General features: G+C 40.0%; 1 protein-coding gene across 1 annotated transcript in view; it reads left to right on the top strand.

The window, feature by feature from the left end:
• Positions 1 to 25,039, top strand: part of CRPPA (CDP-L-ribitol pyrophosphorylase A) — a 323,188-nt gene that overhangs the window by 76,878 nt on the left and 221,271 nt on the right. The window lies entirely within an intron of this gene.

The following is a 25,039-nucleotide window of genomic DNA, read 5'->3' as shown; positions in this document are numbered from 1 at the left end:
ATCGTCGCATGCCTTTGTTTACTTTGCAGAGTTCTTAGAAAGCTGATTTTCATAATATCTGCCAATGTTCTTGTTGTTGTTATGGAAGAAAGCATTTTTGGAATACTTAGCTCTTTTTGCTTAGTCCCCTCAACAAGTAACTTATTATTTTTTTTGGCTGTGTCGCGCAGCATGTGGGATCTTAGTTCCCAACCAGGGATCGAACCCATGCCCCTTGCAGTGGAAGCACAGAGTCTTAACCACTGGACCGCCAGGGGAGTCGCAACAAGTAATTTTATTACTTGATTTTTCACATGATTTTTGTAAGTCAGTTACTCCTGAGTTTAGGAGTATTAATGTCAGATATGAAAGAACCAAATATGCAGAAGTTGATACTATGTATACTATTTATATACATGTTATATCCACCATGTTATTTTAAATTATATTTTAGTACTAAATAAATATCTTCTAAATGTCTTGTTCTTTAAATTGGAAATATCTTTCTCTAAAATGTGCTTGTGTCTGCTTTGATGTTTTAATTACAGTTAAGTAGATATGCTAAATTAGCAGATCAGGCATATTTTCTCCTATTAGACTAGTCTCCTGTTAGACTACTAGTAGTAGACTAGTAGACTAGTAATTTTCACATTAGATGGAATTAGTGGCTTAATGCCCTTTGTGATTAAATAGGCAAAGTGTTTAAGCTTTTACTTAAGAGATGTTTCTGGAAACAAGAACATCAGTGTCTAATACAAAGCACATGCCTACACTGAACTAGTGAGTTGAAACTCAATTCTTAGGGTATATAATCAAAATCTCACTTGTTGTTAAATACAGGCTCATTATTACTGTATAGATGCTACGGTTGGCATGAAACCAGTGGTTAGACTTTTCTGAAATAGGTGCTGTGTGTGTGTGTGTGTGAGAGAGAGAGGAAAAGAGGGAGGAAGTGAGGGGAAGAGGGAGAGTAAAAAGGATGAGAAAGAAATAGATACAGAGATGAGGGCGGGAGGAGAGGAGAAATAGAGAAAGAGAAAAAGACAGAGAAACAAAGACAAAAGAAAACAGAGGGAGAGACACTAGAAGAGGGACATAGACTGTGAGCATATTTTTGGAAAAGTTGAAGTAGGAAGGGTTAAATCATAATTTTTCAAGCTGTGTTCCATGGAACATTGTTCTTGAAGAGAGTAAGTTTTGGAAAAAGATCTCTTGGTGAAATATACTTGGGAAATGCTAGACATATTCCCCATTCGAATATTCAAAATGCATATTAGTAAACTAAAGTCTCTGAAATGGAAGTTGCTGAACTATGTTGAAGTTAACATTTCCTGAACTTATTCGCATAAGGAACATTTGCTGTGGATCACAGCTAATAAAACTCAGAAAATAGTGTACTTCTGCACAAAACTGATGGACTTGGAGACAATTTTCATGTATTTTAACTTTTCAGTTACAGCTAAAGGGGAGGTAAAGGCAAGTGAGGAGCAGTGGCAAGAAAAGGTGAAGGCAATCTTGTTTTACGTATTTTTCTGGGGAATAGAAATCTACTTATTTTTGCTAAGCTGTATCATAAAAATAGTGTGGGTAATAATGAGGCTTTTAAAAATTGACAAAATTTAAAAATTCCTATTTGTGCCGTAGAACTTTAAGAATGCAATGAATTGGTTCTTATTGCTTTGCAGAATTCCTGACATATGGTAGTTGTTAGTTTGTGGGTATATGTGTAATGGATGAGTGCGTTTTATTGTGATCTTTAAGATGTTACAGTTTCATGGAATTTATTACTTATAAGAAAGAAAGCTAGAGGAAAATGAAAGTTATTTTCAGCTTCTGATCCTTGATGACTGAGCTTTACCTTTTCTAGATTGGTAAATTGAGGGAAAGCTATTGAAAACTGCTGAAACAAGCAGGTACATTTGCTGGTTAACCTGATCTAAAAATCCCTCAGTTGAATGCAGTATTTCTTTTACTTGTGGCTAACTAATATCATAGTTTCTAGGAAGTTGTCCTTTTTATGTCCTTTGCAACCACAGGAGAATTAGATTTTATTTAGGCCTTTTGTTTTTTTTAACTAAAGAGATTCCTTATGAAAGTACATAATTTAAGGCTTAATCTGACTGTGAAATCTTTGGCTTTTTACGAATGCTGGCTTTTTGTGTGTGCATACATGTACTCGTGTGTGGGATTATTTATACTATTACTGTGAAGTTTACAGTTGAGAAAAAAAGGTTGGTCACAGGATAAGGCAGTATCTCTCAGGAGTTAATTTTTCACATGTATACTTTAATACTTTCAGATTGAAGTCCATGTTCCTTAATCGTTAATCAAATACTATTTGTACATAATCTAAGGACAGTGGAAGACCTGACTACACTCTAAAAACAATCTTAGATTGTTTATTAAATTAGTACAGATGTACTGTTCTCAAGTAATCCAGGTGACAGTAGTGTATGGTTTCCAGAGCCATATGATTACCACTAAAGTTTTGTAAGAATCTGTTTGATACCTCTGGAATATAGTTTTAAAATACACTACTATTTGATTAAAAATTTCTTTGCATTTTTATCAGGCACAGGTAGAAATGCTAGCAATGAAGTAGTGGATAAAATAATGCATTCATTATCTCGCAGGCTCCTAACTAGTGCCAGTGTTAACTTCATTTTGCATAGGGCCTTAAATAAGTCTGATGTACCTCTTGGACATAATCAATGATTAAAACTGTATGAAGAAACATTTTCTTTTAAAAGTTGTGCCTTTGGTGAAGTTTCCTGCAGTGGGGTTAAAATCTTTTAATTGTTTCAGTGATTTAATTCCAGCTGCCTAGACAGCCATTGCTAAAGGATCCACTTTTCCTGCTGAGGCCTGAGGTGTGTGCTGTGTTGTGTGGTGGTTAGCAGGCAATCATGTTAAAAATGACCCCAAATTACCACAGGTTCTCGCTCAAAACATAGTAGGAAGTATTCCATTATGCAAACTAGAGGTAGAGTTACTTATCTGTGGCTCTTACAAGCAAAGCAACAACTTAGGAATTGATTTGCAAGAGTATTATGATTTAATCTAAATGTAGTGCTTTGTAGTGTTTTTAATTTATGGTAAAATTGAAGTAAAACTGGTCTTTTGAATGTGGTCTGCTTAGATTGTTCTGTATTTAATCATCGCATTTGTACAGTGAAACATCCAGGATATTTAAGTTCCTCAGTTAAAAATTAAGTCAGGACTCTCAAATCTTTTAGGAAACTGAATAAAATAATACCAAGGAATAAACGACAGGAGGAGAAACCATTAAAAAAGAAAAACCTCTAAAAGTTAAAAGAAATTAAAAGATGTTCTCTCACCAACGGTTCTACAATGAGTGGACGTGTCAGTATCATCTTTCTCTACGGTGAAACACATATGGCTTTCAAAAATATGAGATAAAATGGAAGTTACAACAGGAAGCCTCTTTAATCTGATTTTTATGGAGAAACTGAGAAAAAAGACGAATCATACGGTTTCTTAGCCTTTGGCAAAGACAATGTGTGGTGAATATGGCCTGGCATTTTTGTTGCAAGTCCATGATGTGGAATATACCAAGGTCAGGTGTGGTGAATTTTCACTTCTGTGCAAGGCAAGGGGAGTGAGTGTTGCACGTTGCACCTTTGTTGCTGAACCGAGGAGCTCCCCCTTTTTAGTGCCTCTGTTGATATATCATATGTAGATACTGATATGTGTGCATTGATATGAGTGTATATATTGATATAATTTCTTAATAAGCATACAGTTTTAGGGTAAAAATCACCACTTAAGAACATTTTTAGTGAATCGAATGTATGAAAGAAAAAATATTTCATCCTGGGGAGAGTATATACATCTCTCCAATGGCTATTCCCTTGGAGTTACCGTTTCTCTGCACAAGATGCACTTTGAAAAAAGTGTTAGGGTGCTTGTTACTTGATACCCTTGAGTGCTGGCCACCTTCCCTTGCTTTTCCCCAAGGCCGAGATATATTTGAATATAATCAGAGTTTGACCTGGAGTGAATTGGAGAACTCCGCATTCTTGGGAAAGGAGAAAGTAAAAGAACTGCTGTTTCTTTTAGGTGATGATTTGAAAGGCCGATACAAAATATTTTGATTCTTTTAGGAAAAACAGAAAAAAAAACATGATAAAAGTGAACTGGAATGTCTTATTCAAGGTGCTAATTTTCATTTTATTCTAACCTGGAAAGACATCAATTTTCAAACTTCTAGTTTTTCTTTGACATTGCAGCAAGGCAACTAGAAATGGTCCCTGGTGGGGCAAATGTGGCATGTTTGTGATTTGATAGTGTTTAGACACTGGATAAAATTGGTCCTAAATTGGTCCTATTTGGAATTGCACCAGGGAGGAAGCTTGTTCTATCTTGTGGCTGTGCATTTGAATGATCAAGAGATAGCTTCTTGTGTTCAGTATATTCTCCCTGAGTCTTTCACAAGCATTGTACTTTCTGGGGAAAAAAATTACACAATTTAACAAACTAAAGATTTGGCAAGAATTATTTAGGTATGTTTTGAATCTTCTTCTTAAGCTGAAAACATAACACATACATAACTGATTAACATAGATGTAACATAGATTCATTACTTTTTTCAGGATTACTGCTTCAGCTTTTCTGTGGTCCCAATGCGTACAAATTCAGGTAATTTTAACTCATAATGGACTTGATGGCTATTAAATCTTCTAATGTGAGGATTCCGTAGAGAATAAGACCTCTGTGATAGGCTTTGTAAGACAGGTGATCTATCCTGATCCCAGGATATCCAGATTTTAAGAGGGATTTCCTTCTTTGATATCTACATGTCTTTCCTACTCTTGATATTTTCACAATGAAAACTAATCAGAGCTGTTTCTTTTCCTGTATTTTTTTTTTGTTTTTGGTAGTTCATCTAGGCCTTTCTATGTTGGATGTCTGTTTAATATCACGATATTCCTTTTGGAAAGAGAATGTGCTTTTGCTTACATTGAATAGCAGGGAATAAATGTCAACACTCAGGAAATAATTATTAATCTGGGAGGGAATGCAGTTCTTTCAGAGGACTGAGAGCTGGGGTTGGGTATGAGTCCTACGTTTTGTCCTTTGTACTGTCACCAAAATTTGTTTTTTGTTTTTATTAAAACATATCCCAATCTTATGAAAAGGTGTTACTGCACTATGCTTTTTGAGTATAAAGACTAAATTTTTTCACAGTAGTTTACGGACAGACTATCACTTACCTATTATATTGCCAAGTTCATTATATGTTCCCAAAACATGGTTCAAAAAGGAGTGCCATTTCTTTCAACGTTGGTTGTATGGTCGATATATTCCATTGTACAAGTTTACTTTAAGGTTTTAAAAATGGAATTTTTTGAATGTTCAGTGCATGGGAGAAGAGTCTACCTGTGTTGATACTAATGAGCTAAGACTCTGGAGACTTCAAATATGCTGTGACAGGGGTACCCAGGTAGCATTCTTGCAGAGAATAGTCAGTCTTGTCATTTTGGTTTGGAAAAGATTTTTGGATAATTCGTCATATTTATGAATAATCATCAGTGATGCTGGTAGTTATACAATCTTTCAGAAGGATTTTGAGATAATTGTGTCTATCAGGAACTTTTATTGGTACTGGAACTTTCCACTGTCTATGGAAGTTCCCTGATTAGCTTTTGAGTTTACAAGGAAGAGAGATTAAAAGTTTCCCAAGAAGGACATGTAAGTTATTGGAAAAAGAGAATTCATTGGTAACTGGCAAGCTGTTGAGACCTGAGTTACTTCTAGGGGTTTTGCTGCCTTATGATTAATCCATTTTTTTCACCTCATCTTCTAAATTTATGATTTCTGTTTTTCTGTAACTTCAGATTTAGTTTCCACAACCTCGCGCTCCAAGAGGAGTGCATGCCATAGTAGATTTGATTTCCTTTCTCAACTGGCAAATTCTTTACTCACGTCCTAGTGCAAACTTTGGGCATATAGAGCCTTCATCAGCCCGTTCACCCAGATCATAAGCTACTGATCATCTGTTGGACTGGCTGCTCTAGAGATAGGTCCCCATCGATAGACCAGTCAGCAGAACCTATGGAGTGGGGTTGGGGAGGAATGGGTATGACAGGAAAAAAAACAAGGTTGATGCTTTCTTAGCAGGGATTGTAGATCGGGTATTTTCTTTCCCAAAAAGGGGTGGGGGGTGGGGAGGGCACGGCCAGCACCCAATATTGTTTAAAAGATTCAAGTACAATATCTCATCGATATCTTAATTATTGGAACAGGAGCAGATAAATTTGGGCAAAGTTGGAAAACCTCACATTGTTTCCGGCACTTTGCATGTTGTGATAAAAATGAGAAGGATGAAATTAAAATTCTGTCTTTTTTTTTTTTTTTTTTTTAAGTCTTTAGAATATCCTTTATTTATTATTATTATTTTTTAACATCTTTATTGGAATATAATTGCTTTACAATGGTGTGTTAGTTTCTGCTTTACAACAAAGTGAATCAGCTATACATATACATATGTTCCCATATGTCTTCCCTCTTGCGTCTCCCTCCCTCCCACTCTCCCCATCCCACCCTTCCAGGCTGTCACAAAGCACCGAGCTAATATCCCTGTGCCTTGCGGCTGCTTCCCCCCAGCTATCTACCTTACTACGTTTGTTAGTGTGTATATGTCCATGACTCTCTCTCGCCCTGTCAAAACTCACCCTTCCCCCTCCCCATATCCTTAAGTCCGTTCTCCAGTAGGTCTGCGTCTTTATTCCTATCTTACCCCTAGGTTCTTCATGACATTTTTTTCCCTTAAATTCCATATATATGTGTTAGCATACGGTATTTGTCTTTTTCTTTCTGACTTACTTCACTCTGTATGACAGATTCTAGGTCTATCCATCTCATTACAAATAGCTCAATTTCATTTCTTTTTAAGGCTGAGTAATATTCCATTGTGTATATGTGCCACATCTTCTTTATCCATTCATCCGATGATGGGCGCTTAGGTTGTTTCCATGTCCTGGCTATTGTAAATAGAGCTGCAATGAACATTTTGGTACATGACTCTCTTTGAATTTTGGTTTTCTCAGGGTATATGCCAAGTAGTGGGATTGCTGGGTCATATGGTAATTCTATTTGTAGTTTTTTAAGGAACCTCCATACTGTTCTCCACAGTGGCTGAACCAATTCACATTCCCACCAGCAGTGCAAGAGTGTCCCCTTTTCTCCACACCCTCTCCAGCATTTATTGTTTCTTGATTTTTTGATGATGGCCATTCTGACTGGTGTGAGATGATATCTCATTGTAGTTTTGATTTGCATTTCTCTAATGATTAATGATGTTGAGCATTCTTTCATGTGTTTGTTGGCATTCTGTATATCTTCTTTGGAGAAATGTCTATTTAGGTCTTCTGCCCATTTTTGGATGGGGTTGTTTGTTTTTTTGTTATTGAGCTGCATGAGCTGCTTGTAAATTTTGGAGATTAATCCTTTGTCAGTTGCTTCATTTGCAAATGTTTTCTCCCATTCTGAGGGTTGTCTTTTGGTCTTGGTTATGGTTTCCTTTGCTGTGCAAAAGCTTTGAAGTTTCATTAGGTCCCATTTGTTTATTTTTGTTTTTATTTCCATTACTCTAGGAGGTGGGTCAGAAAGGATCTTGCTGTGATTTATGTCATAGAGTGTTCTTCCTATGTTTTCTTCTAAGAGTTTGATAGTTTCTGGCCTTACATTTAGGTCTTTAATCCATTTTGAGCTTATTTTTGTGTATGGTGTTAGGGAGTGATCTAATCTCATACTTTTACATGTACCTGTCCAGTTTTCCCAGCACCATTTATTGAAGAGGCTGTCCTTTCTCCACTGTACATTCCTGCCTCCTTTATCAAAGATAAGGTGTCCATATGTGCGTGGGTTTATCTCTGGGCTTTCTGTCCTGTTCCACTGATCTGTCTTTCTGTTTTTGTGCCAGTACCATACTGTCTTGATTACTGTTGCTTTGTAATATAGTCTGAAGTCAGGGAGCCTTATTCCTCCAGCTCCTTTTTTCGTTCTCAAGATTGCTTTGGCTATTCGGCGTCTTTTGTGTTTCCATACAAATTGCGAAATTTTTTGTTCTAGTTCTGTGAAAAATGCCAGTGGTAGTTTGATAGGGATTGCATTGAATCTGTAGATTGCTTTGGGTAGTAGAGTCATTTTCACAATGTTGATTCTTCCCATCCAAGAACATGGTATATCTCTCCATCTACTTGTATCATCTTTAATTTCTTTCATCAGTGTCTTATAATTTTCTGCATACAGGTCTTTCGTATCCTTAGGTAGGTTTATTCCTAGATATTTTATTCTTTTTGTTGCAATGGTAAATGGGAGTGTTTTCTTGATTTCACTTTCAGATTTTTCATCATTAGTATATAGGAATGCCAGAGATTTCTGTGCATTAATTTTGTATCCTGCTACTTTACCAAATTCATTGATTAGCTCTAGTAGTTTTCTGGTAGCATCTTTAGGATTCTCTATGTATAGTATCATGTCATCTGCAAACAGTGACAGCTTTACTTCTTCTTTTCCGATTTGGATTCCTTTTATTTCCTTTTCTTCTCTGATTGCTGTGGCTAAAACTTCCAAAACTATGTTGAATAAGAGTGGTGAGAGTGGGCAACCTTGTCTTGTTCCTGATCTTAGTGGAAATGCTTTCAGTTTTTCACCATTGAGGATGATGTTTGCTGTGGGCTTGTCATATATGGCTTTTATTATGTTTAGGAAAGTTCCCTCTATGCCTACTTTCTGGAGGGTTTTTATCATAAATGGGTGTTGAATTTTGTCGAAAGCTTTCTCTGCATCTATTGAGATGATCATATGGTTTTTCTCCTTCAATTTGTTAATATAGTTTATCACATTGATAGATTTGCGTATATTGAAGAATCCTTGCATTCCTGGAATAAACCCCACTTGATCATGGTGTATGATCCTTTTAATGTGCTGTTGGATTCTGTTTGCTAGTATTTTGTTGAGGATTTTTGCATCTATGTTCATCAGTGATATTGGCCTGTAGTTTTCTTTCTTTGTGACATCCTTGTCTGGTTTTGGTATCAAGGTGATGGTGGCTTCGTAGAAGGAATTTGGGAGTGTTCCTCCCTCTGCTATATTTTGGAAGAGTTTGAGAAGGATAGGTGTTAGCTCTTCTCTAAACGTTTGATAGAATTCACCTGTGAAGCCATCTGGTCCTGGGCTTTTGTTTGTTGGAAGGTTTTTAATCACAGTTTCAATTTCAGTGCTTGTGATTGGTCTGTTCATATTTTCTATTTCTTCCTGATTCAGTCTTGGCAGGTTGTGCATTTCTAAGAATTTGTCCATTTCTTCCAGATTGTCCATTTTATTGGCATAGAGTTGCTTGTAGTAATCTCTCATGATTTTTTTTATTTCTGCAGTGTCAGTTGTTACTTCTCCTTTTTCATTTCTAATTCTATTGATTTGAGTCTTCTCCCTTTTTTTCTTGATGAGTCTGGCTAGTGGTTTATCTATTTTGTTTATCTTCTCAAAGAACCAGCTTTTAGTTTTATTGATCTTTGCTATTGTTTCCTTCATTTCTTTTTCATTTATTTCTGATCTGATTTTTATGATTTCTTTCCTTCTGCTAGCTTTGGGGTTTTTTTGTTCTTCTTTCTCTAATTGCTTGAGGTGCAAGGTTAGGTTGTTTATTCGAGATGTTTCCTGCTTCTTAAGGTGGGCTTGTATTGCTATAAACTTCCCCCTTAGAACTGCTTTTGCTGCATCCCATAGGTTTTGGGTCGTTGTGTCTCCATTGTCATTTGTTTCTAGGTATTTTTTTATTTCCTCTTTGATTTCTTCAGTGATCACTTCATTATTAAGTAGTGTATTGTTTAGCCTCCATGTGTTTGTATTTTTTACAGATCTTTTCCTGTAATTGATATCTAGTCTCATGGCGTTGTGGTCGGAAAAGATACTTGATACAATTTCAGTTTTCTTAAATTTACCAAGGCTTGATTTGTGACCCAAGATATGATCTATCCTGGAGAATGTTCCATGAGCACTTGAGAAAAATGTGTATTCTGTTGTTTCTGGATGGAGTGTCCTATAAATATCAATTAAGTCCATCTTGTTTAATGTATCATTTAAAGCTTGTGTTTCCTTATTTATTTTCATTTTGGATGATCTGTCCATGGGTGAAAGTGGGGTGTTAAAGTCCCCTACTATGAATGTGTTACTGTTGATCTCCCCTTTTATGGTTGTTAGTATTTGCCTTATGTATTGAGGTGCTCCTATGTTGGGTGCATAAATATTTACAATTGTTATATCTTCTTCTTGGATCGATCCCTTGATCATTATGTAGTGTCCTTCTTTGTCCCTTTTAATAGTCCTTATTTTAAAGTCTATTTTGTCTGATATGAGAATTGCTACTCCAGCTTTCTTTTGGTTTCCATTTGCATGGAATATCTTTTTCCATCCCCTTACTTTCAGTCTGTATGTGTCTCTAGTTCTGAAGTGGGTCTCTTGTAGACAGCATATATAAGGGTCTTGTTTTTGTATCCATTCAGCCAATCTGTGTCTTTTGGTGGGAGCATTTAGTCCATTTACATTTAAGGTAATTATTGATATGTATGTTCCTATTTCCATTTTATATATTGTTTTGGGTTCGCTACTATAGGTCATTTCCTTCTCTTGTGTTTCGTGTCTAGAGAAGTTCCTTTAGCATTTGTTGTAAAGCTGGTTTGGTGGTGCTGAACTCTCTCAGCTTTTGCTTGTCTGTAAAGGTTTTAATTTCTCCATCAAATGTGAATGAGATCCTTGCTGGGTAGAGTAGTCTTGGTTTCAGGCTATTCTCCTTCATCACTTTCAGTATGTCCTGCCACTCCCTTCTGGCTTGTAGGGTTTCTGCTGAGAGATCAGCTGTTAACCTTATGGGGATTCCCTTGTGTGTTATTTGTTGTTTTTCCCTTGCTGCTTTTAATATGCTTTCTTTGTATTTAATTTTTGACAGTTTGATTAATATGTGTCTTGGCGTGTTTCTCCTTGTATTTATCCTGTATGGGACCCTCTGTGCTTCCTGGACTTGATTAACTATTTCCTTTCCCATATTAGGGAAGTTTTCAACTATAATCTCTTCAAATATTTTCTCAGTCCCTTTCTTTCTTTCTTCTTCTTCTGGAACCCCTATAATTCGAATGTTGGTGCGTTTCATGTTGTCCCAGAGGTCTCTGAGACTGTCCTCAGTTCTTTTCATTCTTTTTTCTTTATTCTGCTCTGCAGTAGTTATTTCCACTACTTTATCTTCCAGGTCACTTATCCGTTCTTCTGCCTCAGTTATTCTGCTATTGATCCTATCTAGAGTGATTTTAATTTCATTTATTGCATTGTTCATCGTTGCTTGTTTCATCTTTAGTTCTTGTAGGTCCTTGTTAACTGTTTCTTGCATTTTGTCCATTCTACTTCCAAGATTTCGGATCATCCTTACTATCATTATTCTGAATTCTTTTTCAGGTAGATTGCCTATTTCCTCTTCATTTGTTAGGTCTGGTGGGTTTTTATCTTGCTCCTTCATCTGCTGTGTGTTTTTCTGTCTTCTCATTTTGCTTATCTTACTGTGTTTGGGGTCTCCTTTTTGCAGGCTGCACTTTCGTAGTTCCCGTTGTTTTTGATGTCTGTCTCCAGTGGCTAAGGTTGTTTCAGTGGGTTGTGTAGGCTTCCTGGTGGAGGGGACTAGTGCCTGTGTTGTGCTGGATGAGGCTGGATCTTGTCTCTCTAGTGGGCAGGTTCACGTCTGGTGGTGTGTTTTGGGGTGTCTGTGGCCTTATTATGATTTTAGGCAGCCTCTCTGCTAATGGGTGGGGTTGTGTTCCTGTTTTGCTAGTTGTTTGGCATAGGTTGTCCAGCACTGTGGCTTGCTGGTCGTTGAGTGAAGCTGGGTGCTGGTGTTAAGATGGAGGTCTCTGGGAGATTTCCGCTGTTTAATATTATGTGGAGCTGGGAGGTCTCTTGTTGACCAGTGACCTGAAGTTGGCTCTCCTACCTCAGAGGCAGAGCCCTGACTCCTGGCTGGAGCACCAAGAGCCTTTCATCCACACGGCTCAGAATAAAAGGGAGAAAAAGTAGAGAGAATTAGTAGAAGTATGAGGAAAGAAAGAAGGAAAGGAGGAAAGGAAGGAAGGAAGAAAGAAGCAAAGAAGGAAAGAAAGGAGGGAGGGAGGGAGGGAGGAAGGAGGGAAGGAGGGAAAGAAGGAAAAAAGACAGAAAGAAAGATGATACAGTAAAAATAAAATAAAGTATAATATAGTTATTGAATTAAAAAATATTTAGAAAAAAAAAAAGGGACGGATAGAACCTTAGGACAAATGTTGGAAGCAAAGCTATACAGAGAAAATCTTACACAGAAGCATACACATACACCTTCACAAAAAGAGGTAAAGGGGGAAAAATCATAAATCCTGCTCCCTGAGACCACCTCCTCAATTTGGGGTGATTCGTTGTCTAAAGGAGGGAGGGAAGGAAGGAAAGAAAGAACGAAGGTAAAGTATAATAAAGTTATTACAATTAAACTTAATTATTAAGAAAAAGAATTTTTAAAAAAAAGTCATGGACGGATAGAGCCCTAGGACAAATGGTGGAAGCTAGAGTATACAGACTAGATGTCACACAGGAGCATACACGTACACCTTCACAAAAAGAGGAAAAGGGAAAAAAATCATAGATTTCGCTCCTAAATTCCACCTCTTCAATTTGGGATCATTCCTTGTCTATTCAGGTATTCCACAGATGCAGGGTATATCAAGTTGATTGTGGAGCTTTAATCCGCTGCTTCTGTGGCTGCTGGGAGAGATTTCCCTTTCTCTTCTTTGTTTTCACAGCTCACAGGAGCTCAGCTTTGGATTTGGCCCTGCCTCTGCGTGTAGGTCGCTGGAGGGCGTCTGTTTTTTCGCTCAGACAGGACGGGGTTAAAGGAGCCGCTGATTCGGGGCCTCCGGCTCACTCAGGCCGGGGGTTGGGGGATGGGGGAAGGAGGGGCACTGCGTGCGGGGCCGGCCTGCGGCGGCAGAGGCAGCGTGACGTTGCGGCAGAGGCCGGCGTGACGTTGCACCAGCCTGAGGCCCGCCGTGTGCTGTCCCGGGGAAGTTGTCCCTGGATCCCGGGAACCTGGCAGTGGCGGGCTGCACAGGCTCCGCGGAAGAGGGGTGTGGAGAGTGACCTGTGCTCGCACACAGGCCCCTTGGTGGCGGCAGCAGCAGCCTTAGCGTCTCCCGCCCGTCTCTGGGGTCCGCGGTTTTAGCCGCGGCTCGCGCCCGTCTCTGGGGTTTGCGCTTTCAGCCGCGGCTCGCGCCCGTCTCGGGGGCTCGCGCCCTCAGCCGCGGCTCGCGCCCGTCTCTGGGGTTCGCGCTTTTAGCCGCGGCTCGCGCCCGTCTCTGGAGTTCCTTTAAGCAGCGCTCTTAGACCCCTCTCCTCGCGCACCAGGAGACAAAGAGGGAAGAAAAAGTCTCTTGCCTCTTCGGCCGGTGCAGGCTTTTCCCCGAACTCCCTCCCGGCTAGTCGTGGTGCACTAATCCCTTCAGGCTATGTTGAAGCCGCCAACCCCAGTCCTCTCCCTGAGCTCCGTCCAAAACCAAAACCCGAGCCTCAGCTCGCAGCCCCGCCCGCCCCGGTGGGTGAGCAGCAAGCCTCTCGGGTTGGTGAGTGCTGGTCGGCACCGATCTTCTGTGCAGGAATCTCCCCGCTTTGCCCTCCGCACCCGTCGCTGTGCACTACTCCGCGGTCCCGAAACTCCCCCCTCTGCCTCCCGCAGTCTCCGCCCGCGGAGGGGCTTCCTAGTGTGTGGAAACTTTTCCTCCTTCACAGCTCCCTCCCACTGGTGCAGGTGCCGTCCTTATTCTTTTGTCTCTGTTTTTTCTTTTGCCCTACCCAGTTACGTGGGGAGTTTCTTGCCTTTTGGGAGGTCTGAGGTCTTCTGCCAGCCTTCAGTAGGAGTTCTATAGGAGTTGTTCCACGTGTGGATGTATTTCTGGTGTATCCGTGGGGAGGAAGGCGATCTCCGCGTCTTACTCTTCCGCCATCTTCAAGGTCCCCCCCAAAATTCTGTCTTTTAGAACTCAGTTGTTACATTATTGGATGGATTACATAAGGATAATGAGGATAGTGATTGTGTATAGAAGAGTGTTCATTTTCCCTAGGCCTTGTTAGTGGTGCACCATGTATTTGCCTCCATCTGTACTAGAGGTGGCAAGGGCCAGTGTAATTCATTTTGAACACAGGGTCTAAGTACATCAAAGGCTGGTGCACAGAGTGAGGTGTAATGGCACAGAGGAGTTGGGGTTTGCCAGTGGCATGCTCTGCTGGTCCATGCTGGAATCTATAGAATACGTAGAAAAGGAGCAGAAACGTGACCAACCGCTTGGGCTGTGTTTTCCCTCACACGGTCTATACTTGTTGACAACAAATGGAATGATCCCCATTCCTTGTTGCTAAGGAAATCTATTAAGTTTCTCAGAATAGAATGTTACCTATTACAGAAATATTTCAATCCAGGTGTTACTGGCCGACTTCCCAGTGTCCCCAGACAGTCCTACTAAATAGGTGCTCACTGGTCTGTAACTGGTTTCATCCTGCCCAGAGACCACAGCCTAGCTCTCTGATGGTGAGGGAGGGACATGCAGGCCTTAGTTCAGGCTCTCATCAATAAGTGTGTGTGTGTGTGTGTGTGTGTGTGTGCGCGCGCGCACACGCATGTGCTGTGCTTTGGGGCAGCTCTGCTTTGTACTGTGGGTGTACATTGGCTGGACAGCTCTGCTCCATTCTTTCACCTTGGTTTGACCAGCAGTCTATCCAGGCATGTTCTCATGGAGGTGGCAGGTATAAAAGGGTGGAAACACACAAAGTTTCTTAAAGCCTAGATCTGCCACTGGCACACTGTCATTGCTGCCTTCTATGGGGCCAAATTTGTAGTCTTTTGTGTCTGGTTTCTAAGGCTAAAGCATAATGATTGCGAGATTCATCCATGTTGTTGCACATGTCAGTCTATTGTTCTGTTTTATTGCTGAATAGCTTGTCATTGTTAGTTTTAGCCTCAATGGCCTAGTGTTCAGGCAAATTTAATTCCTGTTCTCTTAGCTCTGACTTTTCATGATTGAAGGATGTAGGCTAGGCTGTAGAGAAGAGTTTTTAGGAGCCACAGAGTTTCATAGAAAACCTAGAAACAGAGTTTCACAGTGTTTAAGTCAACAGTTGATGCTGGGGGAACTAGATTGTAAAGTGAGACTCAGAAGAAACATTTGAAAATATCATGTGAAATATGAGAACCAGGGAGAAGGCTGAAGGTACTAAAATTAGTGTAAGGAATGGGCCAGCAGGAGGCTATTGGACAAGTTGTTGAGACGGTGGGATAATTTTAAAACCGTAGTTTTGGTCTTGAGATAATGTTTGGGGTTTAAAGCAGATTGTTACAGTTTTAAGTGTTGCACTGAACTCAGGTTAAATTTTGTGCAACTTGTATCACTGAAGAAAAAGTAGAACTGATGTCATGAAGTCATTGGTGCTTCTCTTCATTTCCCACAGCCTGTGAACATACAGATTTAACTTTGATCTCTTTGTGTTGTATTTGCTTCTATATCTTCTCCAGCCTCATTCATCCTTCTTGGTGCTTAGAGAAGGATGCCTGGCAACTTTTCCATAAATATTTGCTTGGTATCTGGATAGATACTCCTCAAGTTTTTTGATCATTCTTTTTCCTGTTTCTCTCGTAAATGTTGGACATGTATTTACAGCTTCTTATGAGTATTCCTGCTAGATGTTCTATAGGGAACTTAAACTGATGCCATGAATCTAACCAATGGAACTGTTCCCTTTTTCTGCACCTTCCAGCTGGGGTAATAATGTCACCAACCCTGTTGATGCCGAAATAGCTTCTGGCTCTGGGCCCTCCCTTCTCTGTTTCCTGGATTTATTTCAGATCCTCATGATCCCTTTTTTCTTTTTCTTTTTTTTTTCTTGTGGTATGCGGGCCTCTCACTGTTGTGGCCTCTCCCGTTGTGGAGCACAGGCTCCGGACGCACAGGCTCAGCGGCCATGGCTCACAGGCCCAGCCGCTCTGCGGCATGTGGTATCTTCCCAGACCGGGGCACAAACCCGTGTCCCCTGCATCGGCAGGCGGACTCTCAACCACTGTGCCACCAGGGAAGTCCCCTCATAATCTCTTGATGAGATTACAATAGCAGCCTTCTAACACAGCGGTCCCCAACCTTTTTGCCACCAGGGACCAGTTTCGTGGAAGACAACTTTTCCACGGTCGGGGTTTGGGGAGGGATGGCTCAGGCTGTAATGAGAGCGATGGGGAGCGGCAGATGAAGCTTTGTTGGCTCACCCGCCGCTCACCTCCTGCTGTGCGGCTCGGTTCCTAACAGGCCTTGGACCGCTATCCTTCCGAGGCCTGGAGGTTGGGGACCCCTGTTCTAACAGTTTTCTCTGCATGAATTTAAAGTTACCTTATCTCTGCAGCTGGGTATTGATCCAGTTTTTCAGTTTTTCCCTTAGTTGTTGACCCTGGGGCTGGACAATGCATGTGTGATATGTCTGCTCAGTGGGTTTCTGGGCACTATGTCAATTCCTTAATTTTATTTGCTAACTTTGATCAGTTTACTTTTTCAAAGAAGATACATAAGAGTAAAATATTCAGTGAACCTCTTAGTTTTTAATAGTGCTTGACAGTATTTGATTGTGAAGCTGAAAAGAAATAGTTAAAAACAGTTATACAATTACCAGTGAAATTTACTTTTCCATGTTATTTTTCCCTCTAATTATCTGGATGCAGAAAAGAAGTATCATCTTCTAGGTAATGTTTAACTGATGCATATGGGTGGTGTTTGCCTATAAGTTCATAGTGGCTTTTGGTTGGGTAGAGCTGATAAAAATGTGAATAAACTGACAGTTTTTTGTTTTAACTGATAAGTGTTTGAAAGCCACTTGTAAATGTAATTCTGTATAAACTCTTCTAAAAATTGGTACTCATAGAAATCTTGTCCTTAGCCAGGTCATTTGTAATTTGTTTCCTGAAGACTGATGATTGCATTTATGTTATCAGCCTCATATGGACTTAGTCTGAGGTTGTTTATTTACTCATAAAATGATTGGATATATTGTAAGAACAAAGCTTCTTGGACAACTGTCTCTCCTGCAATTCTCAAATACATTGCATAATTCAAACAATGTAAATGTATGCAAAATGTTTCAAGTTTGATTTTCAGATGATAAATTGAATGCAGGTGTTCATTGTTTACCTCATTGTAAGATAGCCTATTTTGTTTCTACTTGAAACAGTCTGAGTATGGTTCTATAACTGCAGAGTGAGAAACCTGTGCATGCATGCCTTTGATTTAGTTTTTCTCTAATGTGTATATTCTTTGTTGGGCAAACTTCCCAGGCTGCTTTGCAGAACTAATACTGTGAGTGATGTTAAAGCTGGAAAAATAGATATGTAATCGGATTATTTGTAACCATGGACCATTATATGATTACCATAAAACAATAGTTCCTCACTTTTTTTGTGTTATAAAAGCTCTGACACTTGTAGAATCCCTTCCCAGAAAAATAACTGCATTATACACGCAATATTATTTTCAGAGGTTTTTCCAGTCCCTCTGAGTCCTATTCACTCACCTCATGTTAAGAACTCTGCTACATTTTAATGTGTTGTTTATGGGAATATAAACTGAAGCCACCTTTGTGGATGACAATATGGAATTACTTACCTGCTTCTGGGTAAAGATAACCAACTGAACATGTATCTAGTTTTGTTCACTACTCAAACCTCACTAAATCCACTTAGCAAGGGATTAAAACCAATATGAACCCACGGAAATAAGGAGAATGAGAGGTGGTGATGGCAAACAAATAAATAACCAGAAAACAGGTGAATAAATAGTAACTGATGCAGTCGATCTGAGAAGGCTGAATTATAAGAGAGTTGTAGGGAAAGCTAAGAAGTAAAATTGACTACAATAGAATTCCCCAAAAGTTCAGGTAGCACCAGATACTCCTAGAACTGAGTGAAGGGGGACAAAATAAGGAGGCTTTGCCGGAACATATTTTAAAAATAGTCTGATCTCTAAATCACCTTCTCTACTCTATGATTTCCACCCCCCCCCCACCACCACAGAGACAGGTGGGGGTGAAATGCTTCCTCCGTCTGGGGAGAACACTGGGTGTAGTTGAGGGAAGGAGTGCCTTGCCCCAAACGGTGACTAACAGACCATGTGCACATTGTCTGCCCAATGTGAGAAGCCCATGGTCTCTTCTCCCACTCAGCAGCCAACATCCTGGCGGCTTGGCTTTCTGTCTTGGCTGGAGATTGGAAGTGTTTTATTTGAGTAATATGTCTAGTCGAAGAAGACAGACCTAAGAGTACTAACCTCAGAGGTTCCCCATCTCCGTATAGTGAAGCTCACCGTTCACAAACCCCACCCCTGCACTCATTGCTTAATAGCTTTTTTTTTTTTTTTTGGCGGTACGCAGGCCTCTCACTGTCGCGGCCTCTCCCGTTGTGAAGCACAGGCTTCGGACGCGCAGGTCCAGCGGCCATGGCTCACGGACCCAGCCGCTCCGCGGCATGTGGGATCTTCCCGGACCGGGGCACGAACCCGCGTCCCCTGCATCGGCAGGCGGACGCGCAATCACTGCGCCACCAGGGAAGCCCTGCTTAATAGCTTTTTAATCTTCCACTCTTAAATATAAGCTGACAAGTTTACCATACCACGTGAAGAATGCACTTTACTGTGGAAGATAGAGACCAAAGCAAACAGAAACGCCTAATATGAGGAAGCAGTGAATATGTAGAGAAAGGAAAACTTTTTTTTTTTTTTTTTTTTTTTTTTTTTTTTGCGATACGCGGGCTTCTCACTGTTGTGGCCTCTCCCGTTGTGGAGCACAGGCTCCGGACACACAGGCTCAGCGGCCATGGCTCACGGGCCCAGCCGCTCCGCGGCATGTGGGATCTTCCCGAACCGGGGCACAAACCCGTGTCCCCTGCATCGGCCGGCGGACTCTCAACCACTGCGCCACCAGGGAAGCCCGAGAAAGGAAAACTTTTAAAAATATCATTACAGAGATAAAAGTTCATTGCCGACATGAATTAAGATCAGAATGCTCAAAAAAAAAAAAAAAAAGTTCAGAGGATAAAAAAGATCTGGGGTTAAAAATAAATCTGAGGAACTTCCCCATAAAGGATAAAAAGATGGCATATAGGAAAGAAAAGAAAATTAGAAGTCCAATCAAATAAAATCAATATTCAATAACAAAACTTTCTGAAAGAGAAAATTGAGAGAAGGAAATAGCAAAGAAATAATGCAGCAAAAAGTGTTTTTAAAGCTTACCTCTTATATTCCGTTTCTCAGAAAGCTATTAGAGGATGTGTTCCACAGAAAGGAGAGTGTCATTCAAAAAGATTACATGGGATATTGGAGATTCATGATAGGAGAAAGATGAAGAGTATCCCCAGGATCATGGTATAGGGTATTCTCAGGATGATAGCTGTGTGTCACTGTCAGAGGACAACCACCAGTCCATGTTGAAAAAGGTCAGAAGACTTCAAAAGTGACTTCTTCAGAGATATAAAGTTGGTGAAATGCCTTATGTGTGTGAATATCTTGAGAGTAGATCTAGACAAATAGCTGTTGGCTGTTGAATGAGTCATAAGTATGTAGAAAACCAAACACTTAAACCAAAGAGAAGTTCTAATTCCAGGAAAAACAAAGACTTGTGCAGGAAAGGAATTATAATATATAACCTAGCTATGAGTAATGTTTACATAGTCAGTAATGTAGACACGCATTGATTTAACCAAAATTAGGATATTGAAGGCATGGGGAATGGGAATTGTTGGTGTGTATTGTGGTGATGTTGGGAGGAGAGAAGACAAAGTTCTTCCATATATGATGGCCAGCTCAGAAAATAAAGAGACAGGATTACAAGTATGTTATTTAGAGAGATGGTGTGATGGTAAACTATTTAATTGCAGTTGCTCAGGCCTGACAGTGTTCTGCTTTTGTACCCTTACTATGGCCTCCTGGTAAGTGAAGTATATTTCTCTGCTCATTGATTCTGGATTTGGTCTCTTAACTTGCTTTGGGATTTTAGCAGATGTGATATAGGCAGAGGCATAAATGTGCTTGTGCTGTTGGGCTTGCCCATTGGTGCATCTGTTGCCTTAAGGAAGGCATACTCTCGTGGCTGCCCCTCCATTGTGGCCTGCAGTGTGAGACCCACAGATCAGAACTGCCACAGACAACCTACAGTCCTGCAGCTTTAGAGCACAGTCATCTCAGCTGTCCCACAGCTGTTCATGAGAAAGAAGTGTATTGCTATGTGCCACTGAGATTATATGTACATTTGTTACTCACTGATAGTTGACTGTTACACATGGAAATGAATATTAGAAGAGTCAATTGAAAGAAGGAAAAATGATCGCCTCTGGAGAAGACAAAGTAGGGTGAAGGGGGTGAGGTTGACTTTTTCATAACAAATCTTATACAGATATTTGGTTCTTTGAACTATGTAGTTTGATAACTGAAATGTATGAACTAAAAATTTAGAAAATAGAATAGATGACATGATTTTGTAGTTGGAGTTTATAAAGGAAATCTAGCAGATGGACAAGAGATCAAAGCAGTTGGGGTGCTAATGACATTTTTCATGCCTTCCACCATAGTCTCTTGGTTGATGAAGGGCAGTCTAAGAAAGCGAACATTTCCTAATCAAGAGCAAATAGAGGTTTTATAGGATTGGATGCCTCATTCAGGGAAAAGGGCAACTTCATTGTGAGAGGAGAGTAAGAGAAATGATGGTTAGATCTTCCAGTCAGACTGGATTATGGAATGAAAAATTTCAGAGGAGTCACAGATAAAGGTAAACATCAAGTTCCCCAAAACAGAAATTAGTTGTTCAAGTGAAGGTAAATGTCAAGGAAATGGCTAGAGTATTTAAAGTTTGTGCACATGGACCTTGAATTCAGCTAGTATAATGTCAGTAATTGGAGTAAAAAGGAAGACTGATCCCATGTGCCTGAAACTGCAGAGCCTATGAAGTAGTGAGAGATGATAGTGTTATGAAGGTTGGAACATTGTCCAGATGGCCCGCATTTTGGAAGGAAAGAGTGTTTTGCATGGAAGAAGAGCAGTAGGGATCTGGAATGTTAATCCTGCCTTCGTACCCTGCCTTTGAACCACTTACTAGTGATGGTTGGGAAAAGCAGTAGAAACCAGTTGAGGATGCTGGTGAGCGATAGGTATTCCTTCAAATCTAGGAGGTGAAGAGCCTATTAGGTAACGAGTTTGAGTGAACTGAAGCATAACAGAGGATGGTACAGGAGAAAGGGCTGGGCAGGAGGTTAACTATAGGGTGATGGTCCGCGGAGACTGACCGAACAGTGTGAGAGGTGTATTATAAACTATTTATTTGATGTTAGTCACTTAACCGCTATGTAGAGAAGACAGGAAAACAATATACACATAACAAAAAAGCTTCAACTGGGCTTCCCTGGTGGCGCAGTGGTTGAGAGTCCGCCTGCCGATGCAGGGGACACAGGTTCGTGCCCCGGTCTGGGAAGGTCCCACATGTTGTGGAGCGGCTGGGCCCGTGAGCCATGGCCGCTGAGCCTGTGCGTTCGGAGCCTGTGCTCCGCAACGGGAGAAACCACAACAGTGAGAGGCCCGCGTACCAAAAAAAAAAAAAAAAAGAAAAACATTAATTAAAAAAAAAATAACTTCAACTATGTGTGATTTACAGAACAAATCAAAACGGGAAGAGAATATCCATGTTTGTAATTGTCAAAATTGAGAATAATATACTTTAAAACTTTGTTCATCTTCTACCTTATTCTTCCAATTTCACTGCTAATTTTTCTTAATGCAAACTAGGTGTAAGGGAAAGTAGAAGGAGAAGGTTGTACACATTTTCAGAGCTACCCACACTATAGAGAAAATAGAACTCTACACAACCATTAGATATTACTGAATAGCTTCTGGCAGCTTTTTTTTTTTTTCTTTTTTTTTGTGGTACGCGGGCCTCTAACTGTTGTGGCCTCTCCCGTTACGGAGCACAGGCTCCGAACGCGCAGGCTCAGCTGCTATGGCTCACGGGCCCAGCCGCTCCGCGGCATGTGGGATTTTCCCAGACCGGGGCACGAACCCGTGTCGTCTGCATCGGCAGGCGGACTCTCAACCACTGTGCCACCAGGGAAGCCCTGTTTGTCTGTTCTTTAATTCTGGGTCTTTGTTAAACATTTCTTCCATCTTCTTGATCTTTGACTCCATTATTTTTCCGAGGTCCTGGATCATCTTCACTATCATTCTGAATTTTTTTTCTGGAAGGTTGCCTATCTCCACTTCATTTAGTTGTTTTTCTGGGGTTTTATCTTGTTCCTTCATCTGGTACATAGCCCTCTGCCTTTTCATCTTGTCTGTCTTTCTGTGAATGTGGTTTTTGTTCCGCAGGATGCAGGATTGTAGTTCTTCTTGCTTCTGCTGTCTGCCCTCTGGTGGATGAGGCTGTCTAAGAGGCTTGTGTAAGTTTCCTTGGCAGGCAGTTTCTTAACCAATGTACCAGCAAGGAAGTCCCTGATTTTTTTTTTTTTAACATATTGGACTTTGTGGTTGAGTCATCTATTATCTTTTTCTGTTTTCCACCCTTCTAAATATTATCCTCTTAAATATTATCCTTATTTTATGAGTATAGACACTGTTATGCTGGGGTTATTAAGTCTTTATTAACAGTATAGTTTCTAGCTCCTATGAAATACTTTATTTTTTATTTTTTGCCTTTTTCACCTTATCATTCATTTTAGTTTTACCTTGGGTTTCAGTTAAATCTGGGTTTTTTGCTCATGTGTGTATGTTGGAGACTGGTTGGATTTGTGGATTTTATAAGTGGGCCTGCTGATTGTGAGGTTCACTGTAGGGTGACTGGGGTTGGCAGTGTATGCGGGGACCTCTGACAATAGTGTACCAAGGGCTTCTGCCTGAGGAGAACATCGTTAACACTATTTTGAGCTCCAAGTTGAGGGAGGCAGAGGGTTCTCCACACCTATGTATTTGTGTGTTTTTCATGTGATCGGTGATAGCACTATGGCCCCCATGCTGGATAATGTCGATATGTTGTGTAGTTACACGTTAATTAACTTACTTGATTAAAACCTACCATCTTGCTGGGTGATTTATTTTTGTTCCTTTTCTTTTTTTCTGCCTGCCTTTGTATTAATTTCTCATTTTATGATTCCCTCTTATCACTATTGACTTCTTACTCTAAAACATTTGTTTAGTGATTACCTTGAGTTTAAACTCACAGTCACTTTGAAATACTATTATTACACCTCTTCATGAGCACCCAGTAACAGGTTGCTGAAGAAGACCCTGCGGGTGGGTATACACTCCTGTTGTGGCTGTGATTCCCAGAGGTTCTACATTCTCCTAGTTTCCTCCACTCAGTATTTGACAGTTTGTTGGAATTTTTAGGTGATTTCTTCTTACCTGCCTGTATGGCACTCTCTCCCTTTTGGGGGGAGGCATGCCTTTTCTTAGATTTAGGGGTACTTGGTTATCCTGTGACCTCAGCTCTGATGTTTTGAGAAAAAGTTCTGCTTTTGTTTTTCTTTTGTTCTGAAATGAGCATCGTTTTTGTCAGCTTTCCATATCCTAGGCAGAAGTGGAAATCGTCATCCATGTTCTTAAGAAACACATTCAGAATTTAATTTGTTATTAAGCATGCTGTGTTTTTTTTTTTTGAGGTAACTGTAGAAGCAAGGTTTAATGCAAAAAAGTTACCAAAAACCCTGTAAATAGTTGTAATATTAATCTATACAGTGAATAACAGCTTCAGACTATTTCTGCCAGGATGGCTCAGTATCTGTTTCTAGTATATATTTCATAAGTACCTGCTCCATCATTTTCCTTATTTCCTGTTGGCTCTGTTGATTGGAATCCTGAAGGCTTCATGCAGTTTGTAAGCTGTTGCCATGTTGGCTGATACATCACATGAGTGGCAGGAGCACAGCATCAAGTAATTCTCATCCCTGAGATACAAAGGAAGAAGTTGTTCCTGTGGGTTCCTCTTAGTATGCACTTTGTGAGCGCTTTTAAGGCTGTCCATGCATGTGTTCAATATCTTGCATCTGGAAAGAGGCAGGAAAAGGGTTATTGCTAGTCATCTCTGGAATTTAACTGTGTGTTAGGAGAGAACTCTTTTTTTACTGTAGGTTGGTCTCACTTGCATACTACTAGATGAGCCTGTGCAGACGTTGAAAGTAGAATGTAGAGGTTTACCAAAACTTAATGTATTTGAATGTAACAACTGCTGATAATACTATATTAGAGATGAAAATGTTTAATAAATGTCATGTTAGGTAGTATATCAGTATAGAAAGTTTAAGCTGAGACTGTTCTGATTAATTTGGGACTCTGGGTATACTTGATGGTTATATTTTCTTGTACATTAACTTCATAAATCTTTAAAATTTGGCATTTCATAATCTCAAGTACAATAAAGATTGGCAAAGGGTGCTAAATGTCATATTCATATTTGTTGTCTTCCTGCAGTCTGTCTTATATGGATATGCTCTTTGTAAAATGCAAATCCAGCAGATGTCTGCAACGTCTATATCTTTGTTTGGCACTTTTTGCCTGAAGGGTATCCCTATGCTTGAGTTTTATTCAGTCTTTGGAATGAGATCAGAGACCGTTTCCTCTGATGGGCCTTCCCTGATACCCTCATATAGAATTAAGTATTTTATCTCCTGGTCTACTTATAAATATTCCTCTATTGCTCCATATCACATTCTGTTATAAAATATTTGGTATAGATCAACCTCCCCTTCTAGACTTCAGTTCCTTGAGGCCACAAAACATGTTTCATTTGTCTTTTTATTCTGGTCCTTAATACAAACCTTGGACTTGATAGGTACTTAGTGACTGTTACTCAGCTGAATTATATTGTGTTGGTCATTTTTGATGGTTCTGCTTAAAATGCTAAAAAATGTTATTTATATTTTACTAAAATCTAATGGGCGTTTACATTTTTTCTCATAATGAAAGACTGAAATATT

The sequence above is a fragment of the Phocoena sinus genome, chromosome 9, assembly GCF_008692025.1.
Source record: "Phocoena sinus isolate mPhoSin1 chromosome 9, mPhoSin1.pri, whole genome shotgun sequence".
Classification (NCBI taxonomy): domain Eukaryota; kingdom Metazoa; phylum Chordata; class Mammalia; order Artiodactyla; family Phocoenidae; genus Phocoena; species Phocoena sinus.
The sequence above is the reverse complement of the archived record's forward strand: the minus strand, read 5'-3'. Positions and strand labels throughout refer to the sequence as shown.